The following is a 20,017-nucleotide window of genomic DNA, read 5'->3' as shown; positions in this document are numbered from 1 at the left end:
TCCTCATTGATCTGAATGCTGTATGATCATAACTTACTTTTGCAGATCTTTTGTGGACCAGAGGATCAGGTTTATTTCCTGATCCTTGCAGTTGTTGGAGTAAATATACAATAACTTTTTGGAATGGAAATACCCGATTGTTTGCATATATATCATATGTAGCCCATATAGTTTGCTTTGGAATAATGTGCTGTAACTATTTCTATACCAGGTGCAGTAACAACCCGTGGCAGTTCAGCTTCTCCATAGGAAATATCAATAATGCAGCACAACACTTTAAAATACCCAGTGGATAATAATACATCAATGACCAGGTTGGCTTACGTTGCGCATAATCAGAAAGTAAAATAAGGCAATGAGCTCATTCCTGGTTTGTAAAGCAAAGGAAAATCCTTGAATTGTAAATCTAGTGATCTGTCGTATGTGTAAGTGTTCTTTCAATGAGGACAGTTAAGTTAGCGTCACTTCTGTCAAACAAACAAACAAACAAACAAACAAGCAAACAAACAAAAAAATTGAAATTTTGCATCAATATTGTACATTGTCCAAACCTTCAGTGGGATGTACTACTCCAGTCTGTCCAACAGACAGTGCTCTATAGCCATGCCACTATTCAGAAATAATGCTGCTGCTCTGCCGAGTGTTTTTTCTCTTGTGGTTTGAAAGCAGATAGAAATTCAGAACAGGAAGAGGCTTGTGACGTTGGTTTGTATTCTTTCATTTGTTACGTGCTCAGACTCTCTGCATACACAGGCAACTGGGGAATATTTATCTACATAAGTGCAGCCCACTCGCAGCTCTGCACCTACAGTATCTGTACCACCAGTGGGGGCAGAACAGCGTGCAGTTTGGTTGTTACATATATGCTTTAAAATGTTGAATGCTGTTTTATTTCAGCTTAGTTTTTTTTTTTAAATTCCATTGGGAAATTCATTTATAACAAATAATTGAGTTCTGCTCTTGATTTTCCATAGCTCCCAATTTACTCACAGATAATGGTACATACTCATGAAATTAGCGGATGCTTCAAAATCCTTTGAATCATTCCTTTCAGCTAATTAAAATTAAAATTGAGCAAGCTACACTACAATTACAAAAGTCAGGTATCAGCTCTCTGGTCTGGTGAGGTTTATTAAGTTATTCGGTCTCGCAGGCCCTCTGCTAGATGGTTAATCCAGCCCTGAGGAAATTCTGAAATTAAATGTGGTACAAAGAGAGAAATAGCAGTAAAGAAATGAAGAAGCGCACCTGTCCTTATGTTTGTGGCTGATGTTAGAACTCCAGCGATAAACTTTTTATGCTTTTGTTTCCTGTGTGGAACGTCAGTTTGTAAAGCCTTGTGCGTATATCATACACCCACGGGAGCACAGCAGATCTAATTCTATGACAACAGCTTCTCGTTCTACGGCACAACAAGATCATACAGCAAATTAATAGATTTCACATTCAAAAGTTGGTGCAGGCGCTATAGGATTTGAAGTCAGACTTAATCAAATCATTATGATGTTCATTGAGTGAAGTCTAATACGGAGTGATGACATTTTATCCAGCATGAAACCCACCAGTTTGTATCCATATTACTTGTCCTTTTAACATCTAATAGAGAGAGAGAACATGTGGCAAACAAAAAAAATCACCACCTGCAAATATTTTCATAACATCGCTTCTGTTTTCTTGCTGCTCGTATGTTGCATCTGCTTCATTTAACAATTTTGTGGCTGATCAGGAAAGAACAATGGACCACAGAGAAAAGTAAAAGTCTTATGACAAAATAAACCCCAATGTAGACATTGTACGGTCATGAAATTTGTACATATACTTCATCATTTACTCAAAAGTAAATAACGGCGGAGACTGGACTAGGAGAAGCGCTTCGATATAATCAGGAGCAACACGGAATACATGACTACATAAAAAAAGTTACTGCACATCATCCAAATGTCAAATCCCCTGAAGACTGCTGTGTCTAGCTGTGGTATTTCAGCATGGCTTTGCATGTATTTGTCTTTTTCTCAAATTTGATTTTTTAGCTTTCTCTCCCAGAGAAAAAGCCCAGAGAAAAGCTTGTAATTGTTTTAAATACAGATAAACTGTCCCTTTTCATATCCCCTCAAAGGTGTAGACAGGAAGCCATTGATTTGTTTTTAATCTGGATGGTGACGTTTGTCCCAAATGTCCAAATCATGAGCTGTACAGAGCCAGCTTCCTATTTCCATTTCTAGTCTCACTTCATTCAAAATTGAAAAATCTGTGCCTTGGTATTGTTCTCAGGGTATCACAACATTCTGGCCCAACGCTGCCTCCGTCTTTTCATAATGGAACGCCTCACCATCCTGGAGCCCTGTCAAGCACATCAGATAACGCTGGAAGCAACAAAAGTGAGGAGAGAAAATCACTTACACTTTGAAGTGGGTATTACATACGGCGGTCCACTGTGATGCATGTAGAAAACATCAGAGCATTACAGTGAGGCAGCTTGTCACACAATAAGGCAATGCATATTTAAAACCCATTGCAAATATATAGTCTTTGCTCAGTATGTGAGCTATATTCAAATGAAGATGAATGGTGATGAAACTGCATCAATATTTGAAACATAATTTCTTTAAATGCATGTTTTCTCAGAATCAATGTGTGTGCGTAATTAGGTCGTAAATTTTAATTGTAAATTTCTATATACCTAAAAAATTATTTAAATACTGTACATACTTATCAAGTCAATAGAAAAGAACAAAAGAATTATTTATGAATGTGTGTGTGGAGATCTATTATTCAGTGTTCTCGATTGCGTGCGTCTTTGCCTCTTTGACGCACATTTTTTGACAGGGATGCACGATCATCAGACAGCGTGCGTCCCTGGGAAGCAAGCTTTAAAATGCACTTCTATTCAAAAAATACAGTATATTCACAATTTTTCAGTTTCTCCACTTAACTTTTGAACCTGGAAATCGCCATTATGTTTTGATCTGGTACGAGTAACTCGCGCGTGTTTCTTGTCACGAGACTCACCTGCGTGATTCTGCCTTATTACTGTAAAATTGACCAAACGACAACACGACGTCTGCTCGTTTTACACGCTGCAGTGAGAGCTGGGAGTTAGTTAAATCCTCCAGAGCAAACATAAGCTTGGAGAGTCCTGTTGGGTTTCTCTGTCTGTTAAAGCGCTTCGAAGTGTCTGATGATGTGATTAAGTGCTATACAAATAAAGGTTGATTGATTATCACCATACCTCTGAAAAAGATTTTTAAAAAGTTGGAGAAAAACCAAGTGACAGTGAGTGCTTTCTTGAATAAAAAACAATCAAAAGTTAATGAAGAAAAAGAGACAGATATTACTGAAATATGTGTGGCGAAGGCTCTGTCAGCATGGTGCAGTGTCCACAGGAGAATGTATGAATGAAAGGGAAAGAATAGTCTTGAGTGAAAAGAAAAAGTGAAAAAAAAAAAGTTAAATTTTTCTTTAATTCTAAAACTGTTTTTTAAATGACAACCAGGCTTTAATGTTTTGATAAAACTAATATATAATTTTACTCTTTTAAAAAAAAAAACTTAAACAGTTATGACGTTGTCATTAATAAAATCATTAAAAAGAACAGTTTGTTTAGTTTTGACATTGTAACATTGGCAAACTCAGTCCTTGCCTATGCTTCTACCGTCTATTCTATTATTACTTTTGGAATGCATAAATGTCATGTTGGGATGCACTTGAAGTGCATCCCAGGGATGCACTACTTTCTTGAGGTAAAATTAATTCTGATTATTGGGGTAAAAGTCAAAGTATTTTGCTCCAAGCTATAAACAGGTCTTGTTTTACAAAACTCTTCTCCTACATACCGGTATGTCTCTTAACAGATCAGCAAATCTGTGTATTGATTTGCAAATGTGGTCCGCAATTACCATACAGCCTGTATCCACCTGGCAGTAGCACATATTGAACTAGCTTGCTGTTTTTCTGAATATAAACATTTCCCGTTGTGTCCATACTGAAGGCTTTATGCTAATGTGCTCATTAGCTTAGATATCCATTCATTCTTTATCTTCTTTCATCTGCTGTCTGTGGTGGCAACAAGGCTGGCACATCCACTCCCAGGCCCCAGGAAGTTGGCAGAGGAGGTTACCTTTCTTTAGAGGTAGTTGAGATAAGGAAGAATATTGAAAAGAAGTGCTTAGTGTATAAAAGCAACTTACTAAAGCCACATATTTGAATCTTAAACAGTTAGAATGATCTTATTTAATGTATTTTCAAATGCAATACATTAAAGTAGTGGCCCAATCCACAATGCGCTGCCATGTACTACTGGTATGTAGGCTGTATGACTGCAGAGGCACTGAGTTGAGGAGGTATGCCAGCAAATTTACACACCCATCTAAAAATTTTCAGCTTTGTCTTCACATAGTATCACAACTCTTACATATGTAGAATGCATATGTTTTGTTATAATAATGGCTCCACGGCTGCTATATTATACGACAGAAACACATGTGATCCAAATGTACCTTGTCAACGACCAAAGACTAGGAGAAAGAAAGCAGTTCCAAGTGCATTCTAGTCAAGTCTGAGCTCCCATAACTCACTACGATCAATCAGGCTGTCTTCAGCGAAGACAGAAACAGCAGACTGTCAATTTAGGTTAAAGATTCAAGCTGAGACTGTTAGACAGAGAACAGGATGACCTGTCTTCACATGAGGCCACACACAGAGGCAAGACTGAGTCATTGATGAACTGCCTAAACTTCGCTGTGAATATCTCAAAGTAAATTTGCAATAGATGCAAATCTTTCCAGCTCCTTTTAGTCAATTACTTAAAGTCAGTCTGCAGAGAAGTGACTCATTCGGTTTTAGATTACATCGCTAACTCATCAAGCACACAAACAAAAAGACTGAAAGATTAATTACTGTTCCCATGAACATTTACATTTTATTCCAGTTTTGCTGGTTCATGTTAAATTGCTTTTCTAAATACGTGAAACTGTGACACCGGTTTTGGATAATGTTTCTTTCAAAAGCAAGACACCAGCCACCCAGTGAATTTTTCATTTCATTTCAAGGATGTCTCACGTATGCTAGACAGAAAGACTCTGCTTTAGGAACACACTAGCCTTGGCATAACCAAAACTATTTCCATGGTTATCGCTTTGCCAGTACTGGAAAAAAAAAAAAAAAGGAACACATGCGACTTCATCTCTAAGTCATTACTGACAAAGTGACATTTACCTTCATGAGTGGTAGTATCAGTTAATATATATGGATTACAATATATAATATGCATATCGGCAAAAAGTCCCTCCTCAGTCCTATGGGCTAGAAACCTTTTTGTTTTTTTATTGCTAAATAAAAGCTGAACATAAAGCACAAGTATGGACATTTTTTTTTGAGTCTGTCCATTTGTTACAGGTGTGTTTTGGGGTATTTTCTTTTTGGACTTGCAAATCAATCTGGATGTAATTTTCCATTCTCTTGCTATTACACCTCCAATGCTCAGCAAGTTTCCCTGAGGAAATAGCAAAGGCACTGCATGCCTTTGCATCATGTGGTGTGGTGTGTAGTATTTAATGAAGTGTCACAGAAGATTAAGACTGTATACCAGAATACCAGTAACTAATACCATAAAAAGAAATCTGACAAGTGTAAAAAAAAAAGATTTAAAATCAGAAGATTTAAAATCTGAAATTACTAGAAATATCAAAATAAAGTGCTTTCTTTGTGTCAATATAATTTTCATTGAATTACAAATGCTTGAGTGCCAGTAGTGCCATAATTCACAAACACTGCTCCAGCTTCACATTTTCCACACCATCTGTCGTAGTGCTTGATGTCTCAGAGCAGAACTTCAAGCTTGTCACACTTGATGTTGAGATAGAGAGATTATAGGAGATATTGCAGAAGTAATTGGCAATTCTTGAAATACAATTGCATAATTTGTTGCTAATTTGTTCAGAGACCCCTGATATTATTCCTGCAAGACATTGTATAACACTGGATTTGCAATGCACAAATTCCTTCTTGAGAGAGATGACTTCATCTGGCTACGCCTAATTAGCAAACATCATAATAACAAATATTTTATAACAGAAAATGTTCTTCTCCAAACAGTTTTCATTGTTTTTGTCTGCCCTTCACATATTATGAGTTCTCCCCTTTAATTTATTATGAAAAGCGTTGGTAAACCCTGCAATGCCTTTGGAAGATTGATAATTTTACAGTCATGTTCTGTCTATGACCTTTAAAACTTAAATTAGGGCTCAGGAGAGTGACTGTTATCCAAAGGAAGATTTCTATCAGTATTCTCTCAGTGTTTTATCAAAGCGTGAGGGGACCTTGCTGTATTTGACAAGGGCAGTTTCTTTCCTTTGGGAAAAGTCATGGAAATCGCAAGGATTTCTGCCAGAATGTAACAACATTGTGATGACTTCATTCAGCAGTCAAAGAACTGAGAGAGCAAAGTTTAAAACTTGGCTGATGGTTATTGTTATGACTAGTAATTATTTTCCAAAGTTGAGTAGGAACCATTTTTTAAATTAACAACTAAACATAATGAATAAAATTAATAATTTATTTTCTATAAGTGAAAAGGTTGTGACCTGTTGGAGCAGTCTGTCTTCTCTGCACACACCAGCTCAGACTCTATCTACTTGTCTCTGGGCCTCCAGTTCACTCCTGTGAACCTTTTGCAGCACATTGCACATACAGTAATCAAAACTATGTAGATATTTGTGAGTCTACATAGAAACTTGGCTGTTGGAGATACCTTTGTGCCTGCTTTCCTTCAGTGTGTGTGACCAGCAGTAACAGGCGTTAGGTTACTCATTCACTCCTGATAGTTACTGTGAATTCTTTATCATGAATGTTAAACAAGATCGATTATTACAGGAACTATTCTTTTTTTGAAATGTTTCTGTTGCTACAGTGGATACTTTTCTCTCAATGTCTGTCTCTGTTGTTTGTATCACCTGTGTTAATGTCCTCTCTCACTGCATCCTGATTGTCCTATTTTCCTCTTGCCTGTCAGCTCTTTTCTCAGGATCCTTTTCTCTATCATTTTTCCCAAAAATATGTCCAAATCATCTTAACATCAAGTCTCTCTCTTTCCCACCAAGCAGTCCTACACTTTAATGTTCTCTTAATCCTGTCCATTCTGGTCACTTCAGTGAAAAGCTCAACATCCACAGCTCAGCCATCTCTGTTTCAGCTTCATGTCTTTTGGTCAGCCCCACTGTCTCTAAACCATAAACCACACAACATAGCTAGTCCGACTATCATCTGGTAGACCTTCAACTTCAACCGTTGTAATTTAATATTGAAAATTAGTCAGATTGAACATACTGACTTCAAGCCACACAGAGCCCAGGTAGACCATGAGTATTTTAATGTTTTTCTGCGACATTAAAATAAGGAGATAAAAATATAACTGTGGGGTTTTGGATTTGGGGTTGAGTATCAAGTGAGGTGAATGTAGATATGATGAGGTAAGGGTTGAGAGAGCAAGTGATCCTTCTGATGAAAGGGGTTTGTGATTGAACAGATTGCTCTCTGTCTGTTATAGAAGCATGACTATAGTGAGAGTACTGGTATGTATGAGATTTAGATGTGAGGGTCAGATCTGGGTTGATGCTGAAAAGTTTGTTTTGGTTAACAGCTGAACTATATACTTAAGTTGATGTAAAATGAAGACTTTTACCAAGTTTCATCTTTGTTTCGGTAGTAGCCGAGACACTTGTTATAAAGGCGCCCAACGACGCTCAGTGGCACACCAATGAATTGCCAACAGCCAGAACAGCTGGCACAATCTGTGATTATGCTGGCTCTCATGCTGGGTGAGCTAGTAGCTGTGCAAAGGAAAGACGCCACATGCAGTGGAAGGCATACACAGCTCCTACAGACCCAGGTGCACCAACAAACATGACTACTGGAATCATCAATGCCACCAGTGACATCGACACTAGCTCCTTCTGGCAAAGAAGAAGAGGATTATGAAGAAGAAGATGACTCACAAACCTTGCTGGACGTGTCTGAAGCACTAGTGCTGGTGTGTTCCAGTGGAGTGGACTGTGCACCTGCTGATTCTACTGGTGGGAAGGCTCAGACATTGGCACTTAGCCTCCCAGCAGTTGCTTCTCAGATCTTGGACTGCATGGATCGCTCCCCTACGGATTATCATAAGTGATTCCAATCTGCTATGTTGGTTCCCTTTGACAATCCCTTAACTTTTGCACATCAGCTACAGGACACCAAAGAAAGGTGGATGTTTGCCAGGAGACTCTTGGATAAGAAGAAATTACTCAAGCAGGCTGTCTTGGAACACTTCCTAGAGGGATTCCCGACAGAGACCTTGGCGTGGAGTCAGTGCCACAGTCCATTGAGAGTGGAAGCAACCATTGTACTAGCAAAGAATCACATATCCACCTAAGAACATGAGTGTCAAGACAAAAGATGCATTCACCACCTTTTTGATATTGGAGTAAACATCTGGGTTACTTGTGTTTACTATTTGAAGAAAGTCATATACAGAAGAGGCTCCCAGATGTTTTCCTGCCTACTTTAAACACACCCATTCTGTCACAGTGGTATCTTTGTTAAATTATGAGGTGGCCTCATATTTGTTGAGAATTCTGCAAACCGCTGTGTTTCATAAACTGTGGGGTCTGGCATTTTCTGAGGCCACGTTGAAAGATCAAATAATATGAAATTACCACATGGCTTGAGGAAGTCATATCTGATTTCAAACTCTTCAATTAACCCATTGAGTAAGTTCGTCTTGTCTCTGTCAGCACCAGCACCAGTGTGTGACCAGTGGCTTTCACCATCTAACAGAAGTGCAAAATGTCCAATGGCCACCATGAGGTCATGAAGACATGAATAACATTCTCCAATGGTCAGCTGATCCCTTAGAAACATAATGGATGTGGTCTTCAAAATACTGCCAAAGTAAAGCATGTTTGACAGGAAGTAAGTCACTGTTAGCACTTGTAACCAGTTCCATGCACAAAGGAGTGTCCTACTACAGCAGTTTCCAGAGATTTACCACAATGTTGCTGTGCATACCAATGTTGACAGCAACCCGTCTGTGCACACAGCAACCAACTTTGTTTTCCAGCCATCCAAGCCCGTGTCCTGCAAAAGTGTCACAAACCCAGCTGTTAGGACCTGTGTAGTTCGGTTATTACCAGATCAATCAGTCAAAGAAAGTCGGAGGTAAACTTTCGGTTGCTGTACACAGACACAATAAAGGATATCCTACTAAGATTCTGTCATGTCCTCAGATCCATCAAAAATCAGCCCCCAAAACTCAGAAGATTGCAATTTGGCATATAACTCCTCACTTGTGGAGTGAGCCATGCTGTGCAGAATTCAAAACAATGATATGCACCTCTGACATTTACCCCTAGCCGCTTCAGTAAAGGAACATCCTCAGAACAGGAAGACATGGGATGTGCCTGTATAGCCTCATGGGAGGCGAAGAGAAAAATACTAAACAGAGCTTGCCGCTGCTCTTCATTCAGGCAGTCTAGCCATCTGGTAAGTGGGCAACTTCTTCACACCAAACAATGGCTTGCAATGGTGTGCTCCTAGCTCTTTTAATGGTTGATAAATAAAGGATGGTTTAAATTCTTTAAACATTTATATGACACACCTGTTTTGTCTATTAGATGTGGATATGAACAGAAACTCTTGCATCACATTTCTGCACCCATCATTAGCTTCAAGCCACTGCCACTTTTCCAAAAAAGGTATTTTCTTCAACTCAAATTCCAGTTCCCATGTCTTTGTAGGTGTCAAAATGCCAAAGAAGCTACAGAATGTGTGTTGCTTTTTGGACTTTTCTTGCAGTTGCAAGAAGCAGCATTTGGAGAGGTTACATGAGATCAGTCAAGTACACAAAGGCACATAATAACACGTGGCACTACACATTCCTGATTTTTGTTGCGCATGCATACCTGTATACCAGTTGTGTGCAACCCTTGTATATGGGTTCTTAAGAGAGCTTGGAAGATGGTCCAAACCCCTGTTAAAATGAAATTCAGAATGTCATGGGCTAAAGAGCAAAACTCCACACACTGTGGTAATTACCATGGAAGAATGTGCTCCAGGCTCAGGAATGTCAGTATAGGGGCCACGCTGACACAATTTGCACCAGGAGATAAAATGCTTGTATTTCTCCCATCATCCAACTCTAAATTAATTGGCAAGTGTCAAAGACCCTCTGTGGTCTCACAGCAGGCATATCGATCAAACAATTGTGCAAACTGACAGGAGAGAAAAGAAATCTACCACCTTCATCTCCTGAAAGTATAGACCAAGGCAGGATCTGTTTTTTTTTCTGGTGTCTGATTAGAGAGAAACATGAGTTGACTCCTGAGGCACCAAATTTCAGCAGTCCAGCCTAACTTGTTTATGTGACTATCTCCAAGTAACCCAGAAAACAGTTGTAGCCGTGCTGCAGCAGCACTTTGCTGCTGTGTTCTCTCGCCTGACAGGATGCACAAATATGTTGTGCATCATATTGAGACATCCCCAATGGATTTACGGTGCAATGCTGGAAATGGAATTGACAGTGATGTCCAACACCACCTGGTTTAGCCACAAAAAGGATTGGTCTATATGATTTTGTCTGCTCTACAGGGGAGTAAGGAGTTTGTCACACTTTGATGCCTATACCATGACCTCATTTGACAAGCTCCTGGAATGACTGGGCACTACTTGTTTTGGATTCAGCCAAAGGTTACTGGCAGAGCCCCTTGTCCTCTGAGTTTAAGAATGACAAGAAGAAAGCTGGTCTTGGAGGCTGTCAAGAGGCCAACGACATCATTAAACATTAAAGGAATTCCTGGCAAGTACCGGTTATTCAGTACATGAGGACAAAAATCTCAAATAGTTTTCATATTTCTGGGCTTTGGAGAAGGATGGCAAGATGGAAGCATTTTTTTTTTACAAAGAAAAACATTCAATCTTGGCAAAATGTTTGAAAAGCAAATGGGAAAATCTGTTTCTTCAAAAAGATATGTTTGGTGCAAAAACAATACTGCACATAAGCAAAGAAACACCACGCCAATAGTGAAGCATGGCAGTGACAGATATAAGTTGGAGGAAATAATGAGCCATTACAACTTTCAATACAAAATCTTCAGGATTCTGCTAGAAAGCTGAACATGAAGAAGAGCTTCATCTTTCAGCAGTGATCCATTAATAAAGGAATGGCTTCACCGGAAGATTTTAAAATTTTTGAGTGACCCAGCCAGAGACCAGACTTGAATCTGATTGAAAATCTGTGGGGTGATCTGGAGGGCATTGCGCAAGAAATGCATGTGCAAATAAAATGATTTTGGAGCATTTTTAGAAAAAAAAAAAGTGGATAAAGTTAAGAGATACCAAGTTGATAGATTCCTGCTTTAAAAAGACTGAGTGTTGTAATAAAATCAAAAGATGTTTCAACAAACTTTTAACAAGGCTGTTGTGCTAGAGGCATCATGTTCAGAGTGTCCCCTGCCTTTCGCCCACAAGTCAGCTGGGATAGGCTCCAGTAACCCCTGTGACTCGCAACAAGCAGAACAAGCGGTAGAAAATGAAAAAAAAAAAAGAATGTTGCACCATAGTATTTAAGTTGTTGGGTTTTTAGTATTTTATTTTATTTTCCTACCCTAAAAGATTTCAGTTTGTTTTTCACTTGTACATAGGTGATATTAAAAGTGCAAAAAGCTCTGAAATGCATCTGGTTACATCACATACCTGGTATTTTGACAGAGATGTGTAGACTTTTACTACATTCTACTATACTGTATGCATGTTAACAATAGGCATCCCCATGGTTGTATTACTGTATAAATGAACGGAATTAGTGAATGATGAATGAAAGGATTTTGCCACCTTTTCATCTTCACTAATTAACGGTTGTTAGCTGTACAGAAGAAGGGGAATAAAATCTCTTCTGCCCTCACAGACTGCTGACATAGTGGTAACCTTTAGGTGGAATGTTTTCTTGTATTTAAATTTATTTTTGATCATTTCACACATCTTAAAAGTCAACTTTGATCAGTGTCTTTTTTCTACCATTGTTCCTTTTGCATTGCTCTTTTCTATTAAAGAGTGGCTGTTTAATGACTTAAAAAAAATTCTCCTGCCATTACTGTATGCTCTGAAGTAGTGTGACTAAGAAAGTTTTTCTTTACATTACCACCCTACCTTTTGACCAGTGTTGCCACCAAACAATTTCAGGCAATTTACAGGAATTCTGTTTTGGGCACTACAGATAAACTCACAGAGACCAGCATCACATCAGTAGTCTTTCATTATTGCCCTTATTCTGAGGGAAGGCATTGACCCATCCAGAAAATGACACATCTAAAATAATGTTTCCACCGTCATCACCTTTCCTCAATTTTCCCATTCAAGTTCGCCTCCTGTTTCCCTTGTTACCTCCAGTATTTGGGAAAAGTTCCATTTTTCCTTTGAAGAATGAATTAATTGGCACAAATAACAAGCACAGCAAATGAACAACTTAAAACTCCGAACCACTTTTTGAAAGAGTGAAATGATAGAGACTGAAGTGGGAGTGAGGGAGGGAGAGACCCTGCGAGAAGTCCATTGTGGTGGCTAAAAATTAGGTTTATAGCTTGTCAGGACTCTACACAATTAATGGGTGTGGGGTGGGGGTGAGGGAGGGTGGGGGTATTATTAAAATTACTGATGGTGGAGAATATAATCACTCAAGATCATATGAGCTCCTATGACCCCTTAAACTTGATTCACTGAGGAAATAAAAAACTAGTACTTCTGAAAAAAGCTGTCCATTTTGTCCAGGTCTGGGGGTGTGAAAGGTTTAATCCAGTAAATTATAGATAAACGTGGAGATCAATCACTACTCAAGAGACCTTAGTAACATGACCAGTTAAAAAATATTGCAGCAAATAAAAATCAATCCATCATTCAAAAATCAATCAAAAAGCTGTAGATCTAAAATACAATCAACCAGGCTTTTCCATCTCACTGACACACATTAACTTTCTTTGAGGGATTCCATTTAATGTTTCTTCTCAGTCGTATTCAAACATTATCAAACAACAAATGTTCTCCTGATCAAGATGCCTTGTGGTTCCAACATGACTTTGTGTTAAAAAATACAGAATTATAGACATTTCTGTCTCCTAATCCGACTACTGTTTGAAACACCAAATTGGTGTTTGGTTAGTCAACACTCTCATGTACAAACTTAAATATTCAGCTGATTATGACAGGACTGCAAGACAGACTTAATACTGTATATCTGTTACCGAGTCATGAACTGAACATAATAGACCACTCAATTTCAAACAAACAGCAATGTTACCATGACTGCAATTTCTGCATTTGCCTACATCTGAAGTATATTTTGTAAAAACAAAGCTGAAAAAATAATCATTGTTGAGCTGATACACTTGACTGATTAATATTAGATAATAAGCAATAATTAAATTAGAGTATAGCAACTAGTGAGGTATTGTGAAATCCTCTGCATTCCGTTGTGGAGGAGTGATCACAAACTTCAACAATAGTTCTAATTCGACCACTGATTGAAAGATTTGGAAGGAACCAAGTAGGCAGATCATTCTCAAAACTAGCTACACTTTCAGAATTGTTAATAATAAAGTCCAAATAGCAGCACATTTCATTTTGAACATATAAGCATTGTGTGATTTACTCTCTGGTGGCAAGGCTTATGGCTGGCATGATTTTATTGGTTATTGACAAAAAAACAAGAAAAGAAACCAAGGAACCAAAGTCCAATCACAGATCCCATCTCAATACATTTAGTCCAAAATGCAAAACATTCTAGCAACTCAAAGACAACAGAGGCTGAAAAACAAATAATTGCAAGGGTGGTAAATTTAGCTCACGGCCCTTTCTTTTTTTTCCTTTTTTTTGAACAATGGCTACCTCTCCAAAAGCACAAGCTCATAATGAAACTATACTTAGAAATGATATATATTCATTGTGTCAGAGCAAGTCAGTGTTATTCAAAAGGCATCAAAATGCCAGTTAGGAAATCCCTAATTATCTCCTTCATATCCCCTGGATATGAATAAAATATCTCTATCAAACAAAGCATATCATGTGAATAAAAGCAAATGTGGTGCCAATGTTGGATTTTGAAAGCACTAATTTTTTTCACCCCCTGATCACTCTTCTGCACAACAAAAGAAATGGCATACGGCCACTTTCCTCCAGTGCTGAAGAGGAGTTTATTTGTGTTAGATATGAAAATGTTTTCATAGCTCATAAAGCTACTGAAACAATAGCTTCAAGTCAGTCTTCCTCTTTGTGGAAGGTGCTAAATTCTCTTGTTTATTTTAATTCACTTTATTTTTGCTTAATCCCTCTGGTGGGTGGAACATGCTTCACTTTTTGCTGTCTAACGCATTCACACTGATCTCTATAATTGAGCAAATGGGTTTCATAAAATGCATTGAGCCAGAGGTACTGGAGTTTATTCATTTTTTAAGTGGCACAGAACCCTCACTCTGGTTTCTCCGGGCTTCTTATTTGATTACAAGGTCCCTTGCAGTTTTGATTTAGTGTACTGAGGAAGAACCACAGCAGATGACAACCTCAGGCTCAAACTGTGGGTAAACAAATGTAAGAAGCCCTTCTGATTTAAGAGTCACTCCAGTTATGATGATGTTAACTCTACCAATATGAACTCACTGCAGCGCTAGCTACAGTAGATGGCTTGAACAGTACGCTGATTAACAATGATGATATCCTACGTTTTTGAAAACAGTCTGTAATCATGATGTGTCTTGGGTCGATGCAGATGAAAATAATTACCATCAAAGCCATTCTAAAGATAAAAGAAAAAAGAAAAAAAAATCAACTAAAAGATCTGTGCTGTCACATTTATTTTGCAATACCAACATTTAAAATGGAAGCTGACTTTATTCAGATGTGGCACTCATTAAAGTTAATTCATACAAATAGGCGAAAAATTATTCATCATTAATTTTATGACATATTGACTGTAAGAAAAACGTAAAATCAGTGTTCCACTTCCTGACAGTAATGAAGTCTGACACTAACACAAAACACACCTTCCTTGTTCTATGGTAAACTGCACAATAAGCAGAACAAGAGTGCTGTGGTCCAGTCTGACTTACGGAACTCACTGAGCAGAGAGATGCCAACGAGGCAGAAGCTCATGCAGGGACATAAGGTGCTGCTCTGCTGGCATGGCTTGGAGTCACATTGAGACATGACTCATTATCCGTGTGGCTAATTTCATTTTCTCTTCTTCAACATGCTCTCCTATTAGTTGACACAATTATGTCCACTTAAGCCCCGTCGAATGCCATTTCTCACTAATTATTGTTTCCTCAGGATCACACTGATTTAAGTCTGGTTTTAAATATCAAGTTGTTTGTTGTTTATTGTTGATATCGATAAGAGGCAGCTAAAAACGAAAAGTATATATATATTTTTTCAATTACATATTTTGAAATGGAAACCTAACATTCTTGTCACCTCTTAACCAAGTGTGCCAATACCTTTTAATGATAATAAAACATTTTACTCATTTCTTATTGCAAGAATTCACACAACGTATTATGTCATTTTAATAGAACTGTAATAATGTCCTTGAGGAAATAAACAAGTGGCCAACAAAAAGTGACCTGTATATATATCATATCATATATATATCATATATATCATACCTGTAACTATATCATAAAATAAATTAGTCGTAATAAAATTAGATTGAAAAACATAAACATAAACTGTATTCAACATCACAAGCAGGTATAGCAATACTAACATGCTCAGAATGATAATGTGGATGTTAATCATGTATGTATTTACTATTTACCATGTTCAAAATCTTAGTTTAGTAAGAAATATGTTCAAAACAGCAATAAAAACAACTTATTCTTGACTTGTTCTTATGAATTCATTCAGGGATAGTGTGTGTGTGTGTGTGTGTGGGGGGGGGGGGGGGTGATCACCTGAAATAGATTAAATTGCTTTCCAGAATTGTTTTGGGGTCACTGAGGTCTTCATTTAATAAGTTAAAATAATAATAGCAAGTAAAAATAGTAAGAACTAGGTAGAAAAACAGATTTAAAACATACAAAGTGTATTCACGTATTAACAGGCAGTTAACTGTCAACAGGTAAGCCTAAGAACAATGACTGGAAACAGAGAATCTGTTGGTACTTGACACAGAGAAGTTATCTAAGGAGATTTATATATTTAGATGATGGTTTAGGGCACATGGGGTTGATTCCTACAGTTTCTGATTTGACTCAAATGTTTGCTTAAGTTTTGGTGGATTCTTATGCCACGTCCATATATACGGTAAGTCCCAAAGAGAAGACAGCATGCTTATAGCAGGTTGGTCAGACCTCTGACCACTGGATGTCCATCTATGATGATACCAATGGCATCAGGCTAATGTCACATGCAAATTTTCATTGGCTTTCTGCTGAGCTTCGGTTTCATCACGGCTCTTGTGGTGGAGACAAGTAGAGAATAAACTGTTTGGTCAGAGAAAGCTAATGAGACACAGTCAAGTTGCTGATACAGCACTTCCTGTCAGTGTCATGTTAACACCAAATTGCAGTTATGTTTTGGATGATTGGATCTCGAGTTTGCTTAGTTTCAGTTCCGTCGTGTTCAAATTTGAGTCATCATTGTTGAAGACTCATTACCAGAGGGCCAGTCACCGGTAAACTGCAGGACCCTGTTCAAATAGCACAACCAGTCAGGAATAACCTGCAGAGTGCTTTGAAACAAAGGTGCAAGAATGTCATATATCAGTCTGGTTGCGGACATCGGCATCATTAAAGCTAGTAATATCACAAGTAATATCAAAAATAATAAATAAGGATCAGGTTGTGATATTATAATATACATTTTAAAAGAAATACATATAACATTGGAAATTTTAATTTGCTCCTAGTCTATTGTAAACCCGTGAACCATTTTTGCTCATTTGTGGTTGACAGGAGAACCAAAAAGATTCATATATGCCCATCCATCAGTGCTTAAAGATACAAGAAAAGGTATAAGACATGACTGCTTTCTCCCAACTCCATCCCTGATACTACACTGCCAAGAACTCTGCATTCATCACGGTCAAAATGTAACTTTCATGTCACTGAGTGATGCCTTGTGACTTTTGGGAGGATGTTCTTTTTGCAATATCAGTTCCTGCATGCATGCCACATCACAGCTGGGCTTCAGGCAGAAGACAAATTTGCCTAAGCATCACAGTTTACTGACCAGAAAAATAGTGGGCAAAGCGTAGAGGATTTTATGTCCTCATGCAGAAGGACCCTGGCAGCGTAATTTCTCTTTTAACATTTGCTATGGCTTTTTCTTGTGGTTTGTGTTTCCTCAGCCTGCTAATGACTATCTAAGAAGACAATCTCCACCATGAAAGGGTCAGCCCAATTTCTCCCTCTTGGAAAGGAAAAGAGAGGTGGCTAAATTGAAAAGCATTTAAAGGAAATTTTGGATGGGCAAAAAGCACAAGTGGGGACAATTAAGGAAGGAAAACGCTGATGGAATGGTTTGATCAGAGACTTTGATGATCTTTTATTAAGTTGTGTCTGATAAATTTCAGAAACTTTTTGATCACTCGAAACTGGCACAGTGTCACCGAACCTATATATCAATCATGACAGTGATGATATTAACTTCACTTTCATGTTGTTTATGACATTTGGATTGGCGTGTATCCGCAAACATGAACACAACATAATGTATTTTTTTGTGGTAATGATTACATAACATTCTCCACAGAGGCTTGAACAATATCCCAAAAAACGTCAAGTTAAATAGGAGTGCTCTCTTCATCTTTAAAAAGCCGCTAGAGACAACAAATGGGATGTCAAAGACAATTACACACTGAGCATCTCAGTGTTGCAATGCAGGATCTGTGTCTGACTCCTCTACCCCCATCAAGCCTTCTTATGCAACTATCACTGTTCTTTCTCAGGCAAACAGCCAATTAGTTTACTTGTAGAGCACAGCAGCAACAGCAATTCCAGTATCCACATACTGAGAAATAGCATGTCTGTGGTGTATGCATCCTGATGTCCAGCTGACTGGCTGGCTGTGCCATTTGAACAGGGCTCTGTGCCAAAGCAGCATATGGACAGCAGGAGGACACACTCACATAAAATAAAGAGCTAAGCGTGATTTAAAATTAACTATGTCACAGACCTCCCCTCTCACTTGCCTTGATTAGAAAGATATAAATGATTCTTTCAAGGTCACTTTCACCCTCTTTCATCACATGCACTCTTGTCTCTCATGTAAATTAATTTTCACGGTGGTCATGGACGCTTCGTCAAAGGATAAATGTGTGTGATGCAATTTCCTGAGATTGTCCTCAACACAAAAACAGCATTCCCTCACTTAAACTGTCAAGTGAGGCAATGTTGTTGTATTTGTTTCATATTTGCTGAGAAGCAATATCTGCAGTTTATCCATAGATGATGGGACAGTTTTATCATAGAAGTATTGGAAGGCAGCTTGACAAACAAGTGAATATGCAACTCTTAAACTTGTCTTTGCAGTGAGAAAGTTGAAAATAACAATAGAAAGCTACTCAAGATAGATCAAACCAAGAACAATAAAAAAAATTTTAAAAAAAGAATCAACTGGCCATGCCTAAGGTTAGTTGAAGACTTTTAACCTCTCATCCAAGAGTCTTCATAGAAGCGCAGAAACCTCTCGGATGAGAGGTGAAAAAATTCAGCCAACTTCAGAAAGTCCAGTTGATTGGTTTCTTTTTTTTTGCTCTTCCTGATTTAGCTCAACTTGAATGACACCCTACACAGACATACAGTAGTCAGGATAACAAAAATCACTTCTAAACGTGTAGAAAACAACAACTTTTGTTTCTTCTCGTGACATCAATGTGACACCACCTGAATTATGTTTTATTTCATTGACATAAGGTAAGGTTTTTGATAAATCTCAAACAATTCTAAGAGACTGAGAAGATTCTTAAAAATTATGTGCATCCAACTATCTAGCATTTACTGCAGTCCAACACAAAATACTGCAGTTTCATCATAAACACAGACGTTAGTGCTCTTTCGGTCTGCACTGTGATTCTGTAGTGTGCTGCTGTTTTAGATTCTTAGTTCATGGGAGCATCATGTGGTAACTGTTATTTTGACAGGAGCTTGTTGTTGCATTGCAGTCCCAAATGTACTGAGCGATGCTATTCCACAAGGGCGTGATCCAGCTGCCCCCCCTCAATGACATACTGGGCTGCATGCAACAGAACAAGCCTTAAGGAACTCTGGAACTGGGTTGGTTGTTGATCAGCTTCTCTCAGCTCTGCTTCTCTTTGTATTTCCTATGTGACTGTTGTTGTTGATTGAATTTATTTCTTATCATAAAACCCATTTCAGCTCAGTGTCCTTCAGTTCTCATGCACTTACGTTGCTTTCCACAGTAGTGCCTGTGTTTTCTGTCAGTTTTTTTTTTTTTTTGGTGAAAACACAGAAAATCTATTGCTTTTGTTTATGTTTTTTGGAGTTTAAAAAAGAGAAAGAAGACTCTAACACTTTAGGAGGTTGCATTGTGCTTTTTACAATATGATGGCTGCAAATTAATGCAGCATTACCTTTAGTCTTTTATCTTGGCATCCCTGACATCTTCAAATTATGTAATATTAATATATAGACAATTTGAAACATGCAAACTAAACATTTGTTGTCATAACAAGGCGTGAAGTATCATCAAATATTGGCTGATAGTAAAGACAAACAGCAGATATTTTATAAGCCTTACGGTGAGAAAAACATGTCACAGTTACTGTTTTGTTTAATGTTTTGACCACCTTTTCTCATTTTAAATAATAACTATGCATGAGATGCATCTAATCCAATTCAAATAAGCATTGAACAGGTTCATGCTCCCATTGCTAAAGCAATTCCTGCATAATGCAACCATTCAAATTCAGTCACAGATTTGGAACAGACATGAGTTGACATTTTAGGACAAAAACTGGTACAATTAGGGAGAAACTCTA

The sequence above is a fragment of the Antennarius striatus genome, chromosome 13 (genome assembly GCF_040054535.1).
Source record: "Antennarius striatus isolate MH-2024 chromosome 13, ASM4005453v1, whole genome shotgun sequence".
In the NCBI taxonomy this organism is placed as follows: Eukaryota; Metazoa; Chordata; class Actinopteri; order Lophiiformes; family Antennariidae; genus Antennarius; species Antennarius striatus.
Note: the sequence above shows the minus strand (reverse complement) of the source record.